A 17689-nucleotide genomic window follows, 5' to 3' on the forward strand; every position below is an offset into this window, starting at 1 on the left:
TTTATCGCTAAGCACGCGTACGGAGAACGCGGGCTTGCGGTGAGGCCCAGAGGTGCGATGTGTCGCGCGGTTATCACCCCGCTGGGCGCGGAGCCAGTGAGGTAGGCGAGCTAACGACTTGCGGCGGCGGCGGCCTGTTAGCGCGGCCGGACAATGCGGCGCAGACGCGGGCGACGCCGCGGCTGATTTACGAGCGGGCGGTGGCGTCGGGCTGCTCGCTGCCCGCTGCCCGCTGCCGGCTGCCTCCGCTCCTAATGAAGTTGTCGCGCCCAACTGCCGCCGCCGCCGGAATACGACTGCGAGGGTCGCCGGGCCGGGGCGACATTTTCATACAAATAGTGTTTACTGCTGCACAACTCAGCCGCTTTACGGCCGCGGCAGCGCGGACGCTCGTTCACCGCCGGTCGCTGCTCCGTTGTTTGAGCGGCCGGCCTGGCCGTGTAGAGACGTGTCCAGTGCGTAGGCGCGCTGTTGCGGGCGTCGGCCACGCGATGCTCGCTGCCAGTCGGCGCCGGAGTGCTGTCGCGCTGTTGTCTCTGCCCTGGTCGCTGATCAGCCACAACACTACGACCATCTACCTATTAGCCGGTACTTCCACCTTTGGCACGGATAACAGCGGCGACACATTGTGGCGTGGAAGAAGAGACGCCTTGTGATAGGTCGCTGGAGAGAGCTGGCACTACATCTGCACACATGTCACCTGATTCCCGTAAGTTCAGGGGAGGATGGGGGGAGGGGGGGGGCTTGAGCTGTGACGCCACGTTCAGATCTTTCCCAGGTACGTTCAGTCGGGTTCAGATCTGTTGAGCTGGGGAACCAGCCCATCAATTCACCATTGTATTAATCGAACCACTCCATCACACCCCTGGTCTTGTAACATGGCGCATTATCTTGTTGAAAAATGCCACTGTGTCGGAAAACATGATCGCCATGAAGGGATGTACGTGGTCTGCAACCAGTGTACGATACTCCTTGGCCGTCATTGTCTCGACCCATTGATGCCAAGCTCAATGTTCTCCAAAGTATAATGAAGCCGCTGCCAGCCTGTCTACATCCCGCAGCACAGGTGTCAGATAGCTGCCCTCCTGGAAGACGACGGAATCACGCGCTCACATCGGCATGAGAGAAGGTACCACCATTTGTCAGACCGTACAACGCTCTGCCACTACGCCAACGTTCAGTGCCGCTTGTCACGTGCCCATTACAGTCGTAGTTGCCGCTGTTGTGGTGTTAACGTTGGCACATGCATGGGCAGTCTGTTATGGAGGCTCATCAATAGGAGTGTTCAGTGTAGTTCAGATATACTTTTACTTTGCCCATCATTAAAGTCTGATGTTACTTCTGCCACAGTTTGCCGTCTGTTCTGTCTTACCAGTCTGCCCAGCCTACAACGTCCGACATCTATAATGATGGGTGGCTGCCCAACCCGACGACGTCTGGACATTGGTTTCGCCGTGTGTTGAAGACACTCACCTCATCCTCGAACACCCGATAAGTTGTGCATTTTTCGAAATGCTTGTGCCCGGCCTCCGGCCATCACAATCTGCCCTCGGTCAGTCTCAGATAATTAGCGCACCTTCCCAATTCTACACACGGACAGCACGCTCACGGATACTACATATCTCGTGCATGTGTCTGATTAGCAGTCATTCTTCGCTAGGTGACGCTGCTATCTTTTGTACGGGTTTACGTTGATAGTATGTCGGTAGTCACGATGTTCTGGCTAATCAGTTTAGTTCGGTGCGGACAGTAACGAACATGATACGAAATAAATAAATAAATAAAACGTGCTGACCACGGTGGCTATTCTTGACAAACCGAGACAGCGAAATAAATGGAAAACTTAATTATTACTTAAATAAAAGTACTTCTTTAGCATACCTCGTTTTTAAAGTCGAGTGAAGACGGTAAAGTAACGTATCTTGTTCCTTACTAAAGCTGTTCTCTACCAAAACTACACTTCAGTAGTTTCGGTACACTACATATATAACGAAGTAAATGGTAGGACTGCCGGTAGTATTGGTATAACTGGTAGGGAAAGAAACATACATGAGTGTGTAAGAGAGAAACTGAAAGTCGACCATTTCTCTTTGTTTTCCTTGTTTGTTTTGTTGTTTGTTTTGCACATAATTAGAACTGCACAACATTCACTGTAAGGTCTATTTTATAACTTTAAAAACTATGAATTTCATTTTATAAGTAGTAAAAATTAGTTGACTCAATAAGTTGTGCTCTTTTGTGTAGCCAAAGCAATTACATTTGATGCAGCTACAGTTTACATGGAGAAACGTAAAAATTTGTACATAAATATTGTTGTTTTTTTGTCCTGAAAAGATCATCATGATCAAAGGCAAAAGTTTCCTTTTATTATTGAAAAATGCAAAAGTAGTTTATGAATAACAGAAACATGCTTTATATAAGTTCGATAAAGTACGAAGCAATGTTTGAATATTTATGTTTGTTTTGTATTTATTTTAATTTCACCTTTTGATGAGGAAACCGCGTTTTCTAACGTTATCTAATAAATCTGTGTTGGTTTCCTTATTTTTGCTACAACATCCCTTTTATTACACATTAAAAATCTACAACTTTCGAATAAAACATGAATTTACACATTGACAGGTTCATTTTTGCTGTAAATGAATTTTATTATTAAGTAACAGTCAAGAGGATAACTGTGTAGAACCAAAACGTTCTGTAAGTTACCTAGCCCTTTATATTTCCTTATTCAGGTTGTAGACGGTTCACCGCTTCCAGTTTTAAGGGGAATCTGGTAAGACACTGGTGGCATCCATAGAGTAAATTATCATTACGAGGTAACGCCAGTTATGTATATAACACACTGAACATACAGGTAACTCAGGCATGACGTTAACTAACCAAAGCTGCTACGGAAACTACCATTGTCTACAGTTTCTTACAATTAATTTATTGTTCTAATCCTTAAAGATTCCTAACCTCACAGATATAGTCCTGAAAATCTGTAGCCGTGAATTTTTAATAGTTATGGAAACATTTGTAAGATTTATAGTGAAAAACGCTGGGTGCATGCAGCATGCAGTAGTAAGGAGTTGATCTATTCATGTATCAATCAATGTCTCAATCTCTATCCTCAGGTGTCCCTATTTGCTCATGTACCACCTGAACACATTCTGACACTACCTACGTTACCTGCTGGTCCTTAGGGGCAGTCAAGATGTTAGATATTACAAACCTTCTTAACTCTCACCCCTTACCCCTTCCAAAGAAACTTGCAGGACACCAGGAGCCGAGCTTTCACACATCAGTTTCGCATTCCACGCGCCCCACGTTTTTCTTTTTCAATCTTAGAAGTATTTTTATAGCTATTGAAAATGCTCACTCACAAATTTTCCGGACTATTTACGTGGGGTTAGGAATCTGTATGGAGCTAAGAGAAATTATTTTACACTTTTTAGTCCATCTCAAAAACGTAGTGTATTAAACATTCATTTTTATTTAAATAATTATTCTCTGATTTTTAGTCTTGCGCGTGTCAAACTTTTCAGTCGATTTCAGAGTGTGTGATGAGATTACAACGAAGACATGCGGTACAGTTCAGAGTTATTCCTGTTTCTCGTCCCCTCACTCAACCAATATATTATCTCCTCCTGTGCACACCTCATAAAAGGACTGTGAACGTAAAAATTATAGATTCGACCTCATGTGGAGGCTTACCAGCAATCGCTCATCCCACAAACCATTTGCGATTGGACAGGTGCAAGTGCCAGCGGTACACCGGTACTCTCCGCCACACACCAGACGGGAAAGCGAATTGGTATTGCGTTGTCATCCAGTTGTAAATTGTGTTGAAAGTTTCAAGTCTTTAGCTCATCAGGCAATGACTGAGGTAAGGGAAGTACCCTCCGGCACGCACCACACAAAAGCGGGTTAATAACGCATTATCTTCTAGCTCTTAGCTATATTTAAAATTTCACGTCTCTAGCTCATCGGGAAATTAGTTTAAATTCCAAAATTTCTACTGAACAGACAGACAAGAAACCAATATCCATCTGTATCCTCAGGTGTCCCCATTTGCTCATGCACCACCTGAACACATTCTGATACTACCTACGTTGCCTGCTGGTCCTTAGGGGCAGCCAAGTTACCAACCTTCTCCACCCCTCTCACCCCTTACGCCTTCCAAACAAACTTGCAAGACACCACGTCAGCTTGTTTTGAGCTACGTTTACAATTTCAAGTGTATAGCTCATTGTGGAGTTACTTTAAAATCAATTGCAAAATTTGTGCCGAACAGACAAAAAGATAAGGAAACGCCAGTGTTATAAACGCAGTCCAGTCAAATTACAATACAAAGGAAATCAATAAAATTCGTGGATACGCGGTTCTGCCATCTCGAATTCAAGTTGAGGGTGCATGCATAATGACTGGTGCCATGATGATGAAACTATGACTACAAAATGTACTTTGGCATAAGGAAAACGCTAAAAAAAGGCAGAATACGAATGTAATATTAGGGTTTCCAGAAGAAATGAATTTGCTTCCACTGTACGCGAACTAACAGCTGTTGACGGGTTTGTTCCCGGTACGTCTTATTATGAAACTACAATGGATGTGTGGGGACCCCGGTGGAATCGCCCCCAGGCCCCTAGAGTGGAAGGCTGGCGCGCTATCACCGAGCGTGCGGGCTGCCTTGGATACATCGCTATCTCCGGCAGGCGAAGCATTCGCGGTCATGCGTTGTCCAGAGCATATATGTATAACGCTTTCCGCTGGTCGTCATAATTAAGAAATTAATTTCTGTTTTCACCACTAACCAAATGTTTGTGTAAATTTTTTGAAGTGTTATTCATCTTACAGTTATTGTATGTGGCTATCAAACAGCTATCGATGGAGAGCAGTGGAATACAGTGTGGAGCAACTGCTCACTGAACAATGAGAGCAGGAGGGTTTGTGACGACCCTCCTGCTGAGAGAGTCCTTTCTTTTATGGAGGAGCCGACCTGTACCATCACAGAATGACCACCCTAAGTGCTAGGGAGTCTTCACAAATCCTTCAGACTAAAAAGCGACAAGCATAATCAGCGCTGTCTCCCTAGTGGGGCCTCAGGCTGGCTCCAGGAACTATTTTTTTTTAATTTTTGATTTTATTTCATTTCTTTTTTTGTTTCTTTTTTATTATTTTCCATAGCAGAAGTTAGTTTAAGTTAGATTAAGTAGGGTTCAGGTTTAGGGACCGATGACCTAACCAGTTTGGTCCCATAAGATCTTACCACAAATTTACAAAATTAATATTTTTTTAAATTTTCTTCTTCTTCTTTTTGCGAAGCAGGTACCTTAGTTAGTCTCCTCCTAGACAATAAAACCGCAGGAACCAGCCATCCACGCTCCAGTCAGATGCAGCTTTTGACAGAATCCAATTTGCTGCAAGTTCGCAATGGCGCCGTTAAACTGTTATGAAAGACTATTGTTGCCGCACTCTCCGTTCGTTGTATTTGAATCGGATATCGCTTATGGTCAACAACAATGTTCCTCATCTTTTTATTAGAATGGTTTCTCACATTTTACTAGTTAGGACCATCCAGGATCTGAAAGAAAATTTCTTCTAGACTGATTGTTTGTTCCTAGTAACTTCTAATTCGCATAAGGGACTGGTTATACGACAAGTAATCCAATATTCTGAATAGGTGTTTTTCCCTTGTCATAAAACTCTAAGTCACACTCTGTGGCTTTTTAAATATCCAATATACTGGGTGTCAGGGTGTAAGTGCAGGTATCAAGATCGTCAGTACCTTTATATGTACCTACTTCACTGTGTTAGTTGTTTTTTCTCTGCTTATAACAGTCTTCCCACAAACACAGCACATAATTTATTACCTAATGTTCTCTGCGTTACCATAACTGTATCTTCCAAGTTGATTACAACTGTCAGTCCATATGTCCACGCTTCAACACCCGTCCTGTTGCCCAAGGGAAAGTAAATATTAATGGCTTGCTCTTGCCACATGTACTTGGATGTACTAATCAATCTTAAAACTTACTACTCGCAATGGAAGTCTGTAAATGAAGTGAATACTGATGTAATCTTGTTCAGCACACTGTCATAAGTTACCAATAAAAATATCTTCACTTATACCCGTAACACAATGTATAACTATTGCACTGATTTACTATTTTTCTGTCACGAGTTTGTTGCCTTCCCGCTGTCTCTTATTCTATAATTTTATAAGGGTGAAACACTTGCCGTAACAGATATTCCACGCGATTACAGTCGGGAGACAAAAGATCTTCACTTAAGACAGCTTTTATCTGGTTTAGAGAAGGCGTAAAAGGTGCCAACAATTTCAGTTGGAGACGCTGACTGCAGAGTTAGAACTTCCTTTCTATGATTGAGACTTATCATGGTAACATTTCGCATTCAGTTAGAAATGGCTCTGAGCACTATGGGACTTAACATCTGTGGTCATCAGTCCCCTAGAACTTAGAACTACTTAAACCTAAGTAACCTAAGGACATCACACACATCGATGCCCGAGGCAGGATTCGAACCTGCGACCGTAGCAGTCGCGCGGTTCCGGACTGAGCGCCTAGAACTGGTAGACCAGCGCGGCCGGCATTCAGTTAGTGTTTACATACTTATTACAGATAGCTGAAGCTCTTGTAATGTCGGTGCACAAGGCCAAATTCATTTTTTGGGGAGCAGATAGCTGTATCAATGATAATATAGAGAAGTTTTGTCTTAAAATTGTTCTCAGTTTAATATCCATCAATAAATTCATGGTTAGACTCAAATGCTTCGTAACTTTCCTAGGATGATTTTTCTTTTCTTTTTCGAAGTCTGGATGAGATGCAAGTTTGTCAGCAAGTACATATACATCCGTTATAGCGCTTTTGAAGCCCTTACCTGATCTTCTAGAAACTGCCAAAATTTACAGCTAGTTCGACAGTACTCTGTAGCTTTACAGTAACTCTTAGATCTTTGCTGGTCTGGTTGTGTCCAAACATTATTTCATACCAGGAATCTGCACAACAAGGAAATCTGAAACCTTGTTTCTTTAAACGCCTCTAATTCAGAATCTTCGCTAATTTCATAAAGAGCATCAAACACTTTTTCGCTGTAGTATTTAAGAGGCTACAATGCATATACTTACTTTTGCCAACGATTACCGCTGATGGGTTTTACAGTCAGTTCATAGTTAAATTTAGTTGCGGCTTCTGATGTTCGGCTCACCGGAGGGGATGCGACACCTTTGCCAAGGTAACACAATTGACCAGCAGGCTTTCCCTACCACGGTGCGAGCAGTTCGGTTGATCAAGCGCCCCTGTTGCCACGGCGCGGATAAACAGTACCATGTGGTGTCGCGTATTAGACGCGACCACGCTCAGCTCTCGTTGAAAAGTTGTATTTTCTGGCGTTGAAATGATCTTCAGTCAGCAGGAAGTGTGAAGAACTGTTTATTATTGGCACTGTATTAATAATAATAGTGCATATCCTGTGAACACAAGAGTCACGATAAAAGTAGACATCCAGGAACGCGTTCGCCGGCTGTGAAGATAATGTTCTGCTGCACATTCAATACCAGTAATTGACAATGAGCCATACCACTCTGTCGTCATGTATCAAGCTGTAATAGTACATTGGAGGAAACAAGATATTTTGCTCTGGGTGGAAAAAAAAAAATATTGCACTGGATAAGGCTGAACCTATCAGGTGTAAATAAGGCGAAGTTAATCGAAGTTGTAGTGCTGTACGACACAAAAACACCACGCTATCAGGTGGACAAGCTGGCTGATCTAAACGCCATGCCAGCCGGTGTGGCCGAGCGGTTCTAGGTGTTTAAGTCTGGAACCGCGCGACCGCTACGGTCGCAGGTTCGAATCCTGCCTCGGGCATGGATGTGTGTGATGTCCTTAGGTTAGATAGGTTTAAGTATTTCTACGTTCTAGGGGACTGATGACCTCAGAGCCATCATAGTGCTCAGAGCCATCTGAACCATTTTTAAACGACCTGGTTTAAATCAGGTTTCCTCCGTATTACGCTCTTTTAAATCCGACTGAGCGTTATAGGGACCTAGGTGAAAAGTAGTAAGGTCAAAAACAAGAAGAATCGCATGGCAAAATACTCTCCCCTTTGTATCCCATCATTTGCCAAAATTCTGTTTCGGTATCTCAAACCGTTTATGAGATTCGAGGAATTTATGAGTATTTCATTCTAGCTTTTTCGCTGGCGCGTAAATTTGTGATGGAACGGTTTACATACATTCCATTTTCTCTAGATTACATTTTATACGCAGCAACATATAATCTAATACATACCAAAAGCAAAATCATAGTGACCCCTACTTTTCACTGCATAAGAATTTCTAACAGTAGTTTTCTCTACATCGTCATATCACGTTTAACTGCCATCATTAACAAAATTATAGGCACATCATTAAGCTGACGAGTTAAGGTATAATATATGAGGGAACAGAGTATTAGTGGGTAGTTACTTAAAAATCTTTTGAGAAAAATTGTAGATCTGCCGGCTTGCGAGACTTGCATTTCACGCAGTCAAGCTGGCATATCAGGTGGGCCTGACAATATCGTCACTGAACTTTCAAATTTTAAACGCACTATAGGTAAAAGCTTCTTCAAAATATGCCATCGATGGGTACATCCAGAGATGAGAAAATTGAAAATTTGCTGCAGTTATACAGTGTATAAATTCAACGCTGGTGTTTTCTTGAGTTAATACGTCCTAGTTTAGGGGCGACCTCGGTTGATATATATTTGAACGATTCAGCTCTGACTGCACGAGACATCTTCGGCGACTGGATCAAGGGCTCTAGCGGCACCCGCATTTACAGAGCTCTGTAGAGGGCACCAACATTCGTCAGTTGTGATGCTGATCGCGTGACTGTATCTGACTTGCCTTATAGTTCTCGATTAAAATAATTGATTCTCATAGTTGGCGAAATCGACATCCATATTTTATCTAACTTAACACTTTCATATCTGATTAAAGCGTCTATATACATGGTCAGATGATAATGCATTGATGTTGGTAAAACGTTCGTCTCTCTCATTGGTTTCTATCTGGGAAAACATGTTCTGCTACCTCAGATTAGACTATATGTCTGTTTCGGGAATAGAATAGATCAAAGGTAAAGTCTATCTGGTGACCAAGATATTGGCCTGACTGTAAGTGCAGCACAGAATTTCTTCTCTGTGAGACTTGCAGGGGGCGCGTGGTAAGCCTTTTACACTTTGAAAGGTCCCCAGTACTCATTTTTTAGCAAGCTGAGACGACCTGATGCTGTCCTGGAAAGACTGGAACGATGAAATATAGCCGCACCTATTCGGGACTGAACCCAGGACCTCCTGTGCTGAAGTCTGTGCTCTAGCACTGAAAACAAACCGGAACTCGAAGAAAATATGTGTTTGTATTTCCAGTGCTGTGTTAGAGAATATTAGAAAGCCTGGAAGTGGAAGATCAGCTTGATTTCCAACAAACTAAACACAGGTGGAAAGGAGCATCTTCAACCCTTGCTATTGATGAGGCCTTTCCAAACATAGAGTTGTAGCATGTATGGTGTTATAAATCTGGTTTTAATCCGTTGTACGTAGACAGACGTAACCTAAAAATTATCAACATAATATTTTACTCAACTGAGGATGGCTGGACAACCAAAGTTGAAGCGAAAAATCAGTGGAGTATAAGTGCAGATATTTTTATTGGTGACTTAGGACAGTGTGCTGAGAAACATTACATCATTTACCTCATTTGCAGACTACTATTATGACTAGTATGTTTTTAGTTTGAGTAGTACCTCCAACTACGTGTAGAAAGAGAAAACTATTAATGCCTATTGTCCCCTGGGCAGCAATACAGGTGTCGAAGTATGGACACATGGACGCAAAACGGTCCGTCTTTACTGACAGCAGTAATCCATTTGGGCGATTAATTTACGACCCTGCAGAAATCATTAGGTACTAAATTATGTGACGTGTTTGTGGGAAGAGTGTTATAAGCAGAGAAAAAACAACTAAAACAGTGAAGTGGATACATATAAAGGTACCAACGATCATGATACCTGCACTTTTACCCTGATACCCTGTATATTGGCTATTCGAAAAACTACAGAGTGTGACTAACAGTTTTGTAGCAAGGGACAAATAGAACAATTTTGACAATTCTTGCTGATAGTTTCGAAGAAATCCAAAAGATTGTTGTTTAACGTCGTTGGACCCGAGATAGTTCTAGAGTGTACCAGTTTTCAGCTTGGTCTGCGCAGCAGAAGAAATTGCGGAACGAGAAAGACAAGCCGGCACAGCTGCGCCATTGTTCTCCTAGGGACAAAGGCTATGCTGCGCAGCGCATGAGAGACCAGAGTGCATTGTTGTCCTGGGAAACGAGGCCCGAGTCACTCGCCGAGGCTGGCTGTGTCCCGTCCCCATTGTGTGGGGGGCTCCAGGGTCCAGTGCTAGGACGTGCGGACACGTGTCGCTGCAGGCTTTCCTCTCTGATGTCTGCCTGTTGCAAGAAACAATTTCTCCAACGTAGAAATATTGTGTCCTACAAAACAAAGTACCCCATTAAGAGAGAAGCAAGCTTGAATTGAAATAAAATAAAAATTTCAGATGATAAACAGACATTCACAGGGGGTGGACAAAAATATAGAAATACCAAAAGCACAACACATTACCACGTCTAATAAGGTGGAGTAAAACCAAAACAGCTTCCATTAGTATCGGATTGGATAAATACAGGTCCAGTATAGTTTTCAAGGGAACCTCATACCATTTTTCCTGCAAAACAGTAGCAAATTGAGGTAACAATGAGGGAGGTGGATAGTGATCACGCTCACTTCTCTCCAATGTAGATCACAGAGGCTCAATAATAATCTGGCGAATGTTGTGGACAGTGGATACGCAACAATTCACCCTCGAGGTGACAAAACCAGTCCTGGACGATGAGAGCAGTGTGAGTAGGAGCCCTTTCGTCTTAAACACAGCATCACCACTGGGGAACAAACAGTGTATCATGGAAATGGACCACATAATCCCTTCTGAATAACCATGAGGCTCATGGAACACCTCAATATGACTGTCCCAATCATCACCGATCCGCTACTCTATTTCAATTTTGGCACATAAACTCGTCCAGAAGTTGGAAAGCGTGTGAAACAAGACTCATCCGACCAATCTCCTTTCTTCCATTGCTGCATTGTGTAGGTTTGACGGATTCGCCACTACGTTTTCTCGTCACGAGCATTTACATCACTGATGTGTGTCTCTGGAATTACAGCTCAGCCGTCGTTGCTTTGGTGCTGACAGTGTTCGCAAGTGCGACATTCAGTTCTACAGTGGCATTTCCACCTGTCTTCTTATTTTTCATCACAGTCCTCTTCAATGGCTGCCTGTCATTATCACTCAACATACACTTCCGTCGACGATGATTAGCAGTTGACATTTTCCTGCTTTCTCTGTCTGCAGTGTATATCTGCGATATGGTGCCTCTTCGGCTACCTCAGTTACAGATGCAGCCTTCGTAGGAGTAGCAACAATTTGTTCACTTCCGAATTCACTTAGCCTCGACGTAAGGCACTAACAACTATGTTGACCAAGACTGGCACTTACAAAGTGTTGGCAGCATTGCTGATGTGTCGTTTGTGCTCAAAACAACAGCGCAACCTGCAGGCTTGGGTACCGTCTGTCTCTATGCTCAAGTACACCTTACTCGCCGTGTTTTCATATTTTTCTCCAACTCTGTAGTCTGATGTGTGGCAGAACACATGGCATCAACCTTAAGTGGCAACCGGGAGGATTAAATTTATAACTTCTGAGGCTGTCTAAGGCACTTCAGGATATTCAGTGGTTTAGAGTTTTTTAAGGGGAGCCGGAGGTGCCTATGCTGCCCATGTTAAAATCACAAAGTTTGAGGAACATTTATGAATAAACTATGAAATAGAAAAATTTGAATTTTTTTTTACATATAGAGTGGTTTAGTATTGCAATTATGACAGAGGGATTTTGGAGTATCTTTTCTAGTTTCCTTCCAATTATTTTTTTTATTAATGACCCAATTTTTTTTTTACAAATAGTTGCTTTATAATTAAACTGAAATGAAACTACTGAACATATTGCCAAATGGTTGTGTTACATTGTAAGTTTGACCACGAGGAGTGCTGTATAAAAATTTCATCTCTCTAGCTTGAGTGGATTTTGAGAAAATGTTCCTTATATTCGAAAAATTCTAAAATAAAAGTTTCTCAATACATTCCTGCACTATAGTATGGATTATCAGGGTCTTCCTCTTCATCCTCCAAAAGCTTCCTCTTCTGTCTTCTTTTCTGGCCTGTTGTTCCATCATACTTCATATGCCTTTCTCTTCTTTCTGCTCCCCTTATACTTTCTCTGTCAATATTTCTTAGTGCTCGTACAGTGTTCATCCCAGCTGTAAATCCTAATGCCTTCAGAACTTCACACTTCACACTTCACCCTTGGTTGTAGGTTGCTATTGCATCATAAATGCCGAAGTGCAGTGTTTTTATGCTTACAAACACCCTTTTAGCAATCACTTTCCAAATCAAATTGTTTACACTCTCATTAGGATTCTGCGTCTTTCCGTGTAGACATTTGTGTAACAATTCTGGCTGTGCTAAGTCATAAAAAATTGGTTTTATTGCATTTATCACAGCTGCTGGCAAACCATGTTTGTGATCATAGGCCTTTTTTGCATTATGTTTGCACCAGGAATCTTTTGGGCACAGGCTGTGTTGAGGGTATTCATTGGAAGAGGCAGTATGAAGGAACAATGCCCACACTGCTTTTCGCATGTCACTAACATTACTAGTATTTTGCCTTATAGCATACCCATAGTATCTCTGTAGACGTTCAATCACCTCATCAGTAACCCTGCCTCTCCCTCCTATTGTCTTTCCATCACTGAGCTTACATGAACCCAAAGTTTGTTTGAGCCTTCGAAGCTGTGCACCCATACACTTTTGCACATGCCCAATGCAGTCCAACTTTTCAACTACAAATTCATTTCCATATGGTTTCAGTTCCTCTATAGTCTTGAAGCCTTTGGAGTCACCATCCCCAAGGTAGTATTTGTACCTAACGTTGTATCTGGGAACTGAACGTTCAAAAATTTGTTTCACTCCATCCACTTCCATTGCTCCACTTGATCCACTAAAATTTGCCTCACAGGTTCCACTGTGCTCTCCTTTGATTTTATTTTTGCACCTACAATGTTTTGATAATATTGAAACATCTATCACTTTTGCACTATCACCCCAAGTAGCAGTTACAACCCCATTCAGGGATTTATGACCCCTCTAACCATCTAATGCCACTACCAAATCCCTAGAACCACCGTTCATTTCTACAGATTCCTCCACTGCTTCCTTCATTGTTTTCAAAGCCACATCTTCAACAGAGGATCCTACCAGTTCACAGTAGTACCCGAATTTGCTTGGAGGCGATGGCAAGTTCATAATACGACAAAACAGTTTACCAGCAGCAGACCCTTTTCCAATGGATCGAAGACCATACACAAGTCGAACATTCACATCAAACACTCTAGATCGTCCATTTTCACCAAAGAGACTGGCATGTGAATTGTAGAAAGTCACTTGATACTTGCAACATGCACAGATTATCTTCATCTCACAAGCTAAACCAAAGTGCTTTGTTATCTCTAGTCCCACTCCTACACTTGAACACATTTTGCACAGAACACTTTCTTTCAGCACAGAAGATAATAATCCAATATTCAGTACTTCGTTAATATCATCATTGTCACTAACATATTCACGAAAACTGTCACTTCCACCAGTCAGCTTCTTGCTAGAAGATGTCACAGGGCTATGGCCGGCCATGTGTTGCTTAGCAGAAGAACGCACTGTTTCAGTAATTGTAGTATCGCAACTTGGTATTAGTGTTAATTTTCTTTTCCCTACGTTCTTCCTCTTCTTATATACACGGTTACTAAAACGTGGCATCGTAACCAGAACAACGCTTTACACAAGAAGTATTATACTACCAACAACAGGCGCAACACTGAACTAATTCGAAACGGTGAACAGCAAAGAGACGATGTTCCGTGCTCTTAGCGCTTCATTTGTCACAGAAAACAATGTAGCCAACCCTTGCACACTCACTGTATGCGTAACATAAGGAGCTGTATGCGTAACAGGCCGAGAAAATCCCAAGCAGTTCGCCAGGAAGTCACGAGAGGGTGTTAGATGAATCCAGCGGCCTCCCATTTCCTCTGCAGGCGTGGGGGAAAATGGTAATAACTCCACTTCTAGGGCGAGTAGGACAACAATTCAAAATTTACATTAAAGAGGAATGTTCCAATTAATTTTCGGTAGCAAAAAAAAATCATTTTTTGGATTTGACCACCTCCGGCTCCCCTTAAGCTCCTTAAATGTGACAAACACGTCACATGGTTACAGAATAAGACCCCCATATATGTTCAAAAAATGTATGTGAAATCTTATGGGACTTAACTCCTAAGGTCATCAGTCCCTAAGCTTACACACTACTTAACCTAAATTATCCTAAGAACAAACACACACACCCATGCCCGAGGGAGGACTCGAACCTTCGCCGGGACCAGCCGCACAGTCCATGACTGCAGCGCCTGAGACCGCTTGACTAATCCCGCTCGGCGCCCCATGTATGTGAGCAACTTATCCACACACAGAACATTCCCCTTCTTTATCAAATTTAGTGGGTGAAGTAAACAATGTGAACTGTGAAAGCAGATGCGCAAACTTTTTTCTGAAGAAAAACGCAACTCTTTAACGATCGGTTGATACTGTTGTGCTGCTTCTGCGTTGTCGGAGGATCAACATAACACAGCTAAACGGCCTCTGAATAAGAAGCAATGTGGTAGCCTCGCTGTTGTCGACATTAGTTAATGTAAACATTAACACGGAGATTCTTATGCCGCTTGCTGGGGGGGACACCTTTCTTCCTTCCGGATTGCTCTTATACTTCTTTCCCTGCTCGAAATCTAAAACAGAGTACTGCGAAGTACTGTATACAATTTGGGAGATGTCCCTAGAGCACCCACTGCTGGTGTCAAAGGACATTATATCTCTAAATGATACCCCTTGTCTTTTGAATTTAAAAAAAATCCCTTACTGAATGTTTCTTTCATGGAAAAGTTTGAAGTTAGCCACATCCAGAAGGGTGAGGCATTGACTGCTGAATCAGGCAGTCATTCTGAACTATCACTGAAGTAAGGAGTTTCCCGATTTAAGAACCAAGATAACCCGGGCCCCAACAATTATTTGTGACCGGCTTCTTTTTATGTATCATACAGTGACTTTACGTGAAGTACTTAAGCCATTGAGCGGAATATCTGCAAGATGCGACTGGTGTGGAAGTTCTTATCTTATTAGCGGTCATTGATACTTCTTGTGGCTGCTTCATTTTCCCACGCAAATTACATTTGTAGACCACTAGTTTACCACAATGCTTTTCGTGATCTGTTTGAAGTACGATCTTGCAAATTGGCCACGACCACACTCCGGCCTTGTCCAAGGACGAAGTTAATGGGCACTTCAGGTTCTTTCGAAGACCCCAGACAATTTGTTTGCTACTGGATAAGAAGGAGAGTTCTCAAGACACCAAGTATAAACTGATACTACACTCCTGGAAATTGAAATAAGAACACCGTGAATTCATTGTCCCAGGAAGGGGAAACTTTATTGACACATTCCTGGGGTCAGATACATCACATGATCACACTGACAGAACCACAGGTACGTAGACACAGGCAACAGAGCATGCACAATGTCGGCGCTAGTACAGTGTATATCCACCTTTCGCAGCAATGCAGGCTGCTATTCTCCCATGGAGACGATCGTAGAGATGCTGGATGTAGTCCTGTGGAACGGCTTGTCATGCCATTTCTACCTGGCGCCTCAGTTGGACCAGCGTTCGTGCTGGACGTGCAGACCGCGTGAGACGACGCTTCATCCAGTCCCAAACATGCTCAATGGGGGACAGATCCGGAGATCTTGCTGGCCAGGGTAGTTGACTTACACCTTCTAGAGCACGTTGGGTGGCACGGGATACATGCGGACGTGCATTGTCCTGTTGGAACAGCAAGTTCCCTTGCCGGTCTAGGAATGGTAGAACGATGGGTTCGATGACGGTTTGGATGTACCGTGCACTATTCAGTGTCCCCTCGACGATCACCAGTGGTGTACGGCCAGTGTAGGAGATCGCTCCCCACACCATGATGCCGGGTGTTGGCTCTGTGTGCCTCGGTCGTATGCAGTCCTGATTGTGGCGCTCACCTGCACGGCGCCAAACACGCATACGACCATCCATGGCACCAAGGCAGAAGCGACTCTCATCGCTGAAGACGACACGTCTCCATTCGTCCCTCCATTCACGCCTGTCGCGACACCACTGGAGGCGGGCTGCACGATGTTGGGGCGTGAGCGGAAGACGGCCTAACGGTGTGCGGGACCGTAGCCCAGCTTCATGGAGACGGTTGCGAATGGTCCTCGCCGATACCCCAGGAGCAACAGTGTCCCTAATTTGCTGGGAATTGGCGGTGCGGTCCCCTACGGCACTGCGTAGGATCCTACGGTCTTGGCGTGCATCCGTGCGTCGCTGCGGTCCGGTCCCAGGTCGACGGGCACGTGCACCTTCCGCCGACCACTGGCGACAACATCGATGTACTGTGGAGACCTCACGCCCCACGTGTTGAGCAATTCGGCGGTACGTCCACCTGGCCTCCCGCATGCCCACTATACGCCCTCGCTCAAAGTCCGTCAACTGCACATACGGTTCACGTCCACGCTGTCGCGGCATGCTACCAGTGTTAAAGACTTTTTTTTTTTTCACTAGCTGCTTATATTTTATGACCCACCGTCTAATTTCTTATGGTGGGTCGTATATTGCCACTTAGCAGCTGTGACTGGGTCCGGGGTCCGCAGTGACTGAAAGTAACACCACACCGGCTCCCGTCCCCACTCACACCGTTGCCCGTGTCCCGCCACGTGGAGGCGGGCTCTGTTTAGATCCATTTGATATCTTTTTTTTTGTGCAGCATTAGAAAAACGTATAACTAATACAAAATCAAGTAAGATATTAATAAACAAAACGAAATTAAATATTTAGAAAGAAGGAAGGAAGAGAACTGAATAGAGAAGTTATAGGTATAATATTGCCCGTCACCTGGTTGTGGGCTGCGGCCCGGGTCTTGGAATGAACCTCAAGACGCTGGCCGTTGCTCACCATGCCTTTAACATCTACTATCCTAAAAACTACCTTAACTAGAAGAGATTAGGGTACGTTAAAGCTAGAAACTAAGACTAAGACCTCCATGTCCAGCCTACTAAACTATTTACGATATACAATAGAGAGGTAACTGATTTTGTGCTTGGCTCAAAGTTGCTAATGAAAGGGTACTCGTAGTAAAAGTAATAAGGTAATGACGCTAACGGTTTGTGTTGAGCCTACAAGGCTCCTAGTAGAGTACATCAGGCGCAAGCACCTCCCGGCCCCGCCGACAACACGACCTGAACGGTGGTTTTCCCCGATCTACCATAGGTATCCGTCGGGTTGGGCTCAAAAGAGAGGAACCACAATTAAGATCCTTCCATCCAGGACTTGCGCCGCCTCTTACCAGGGGGGCGTGGGTCCCTTGAAGAGGTGCCCAACTTTAAGCTTCAGATGAGAAGTTCTTAGTATAG

The sequence above is a fragment of the Schistocerca cancellata genome, chromosome 8, assembly GCF_023864275.1.
Source record: "Schistocerca cancellata isolate TAMUIC-IGC-003103 chromosome 8, iqSchCanc2.1, whole genome shotgun sequence".
NCBI classification, from domain to species: domain Eukaryota; kingdom Metazoa; phylum Arthropoda; class Insecta; order Orthoptera; family Acrididae; genus Schistocerca; species Schistocerca cancellata.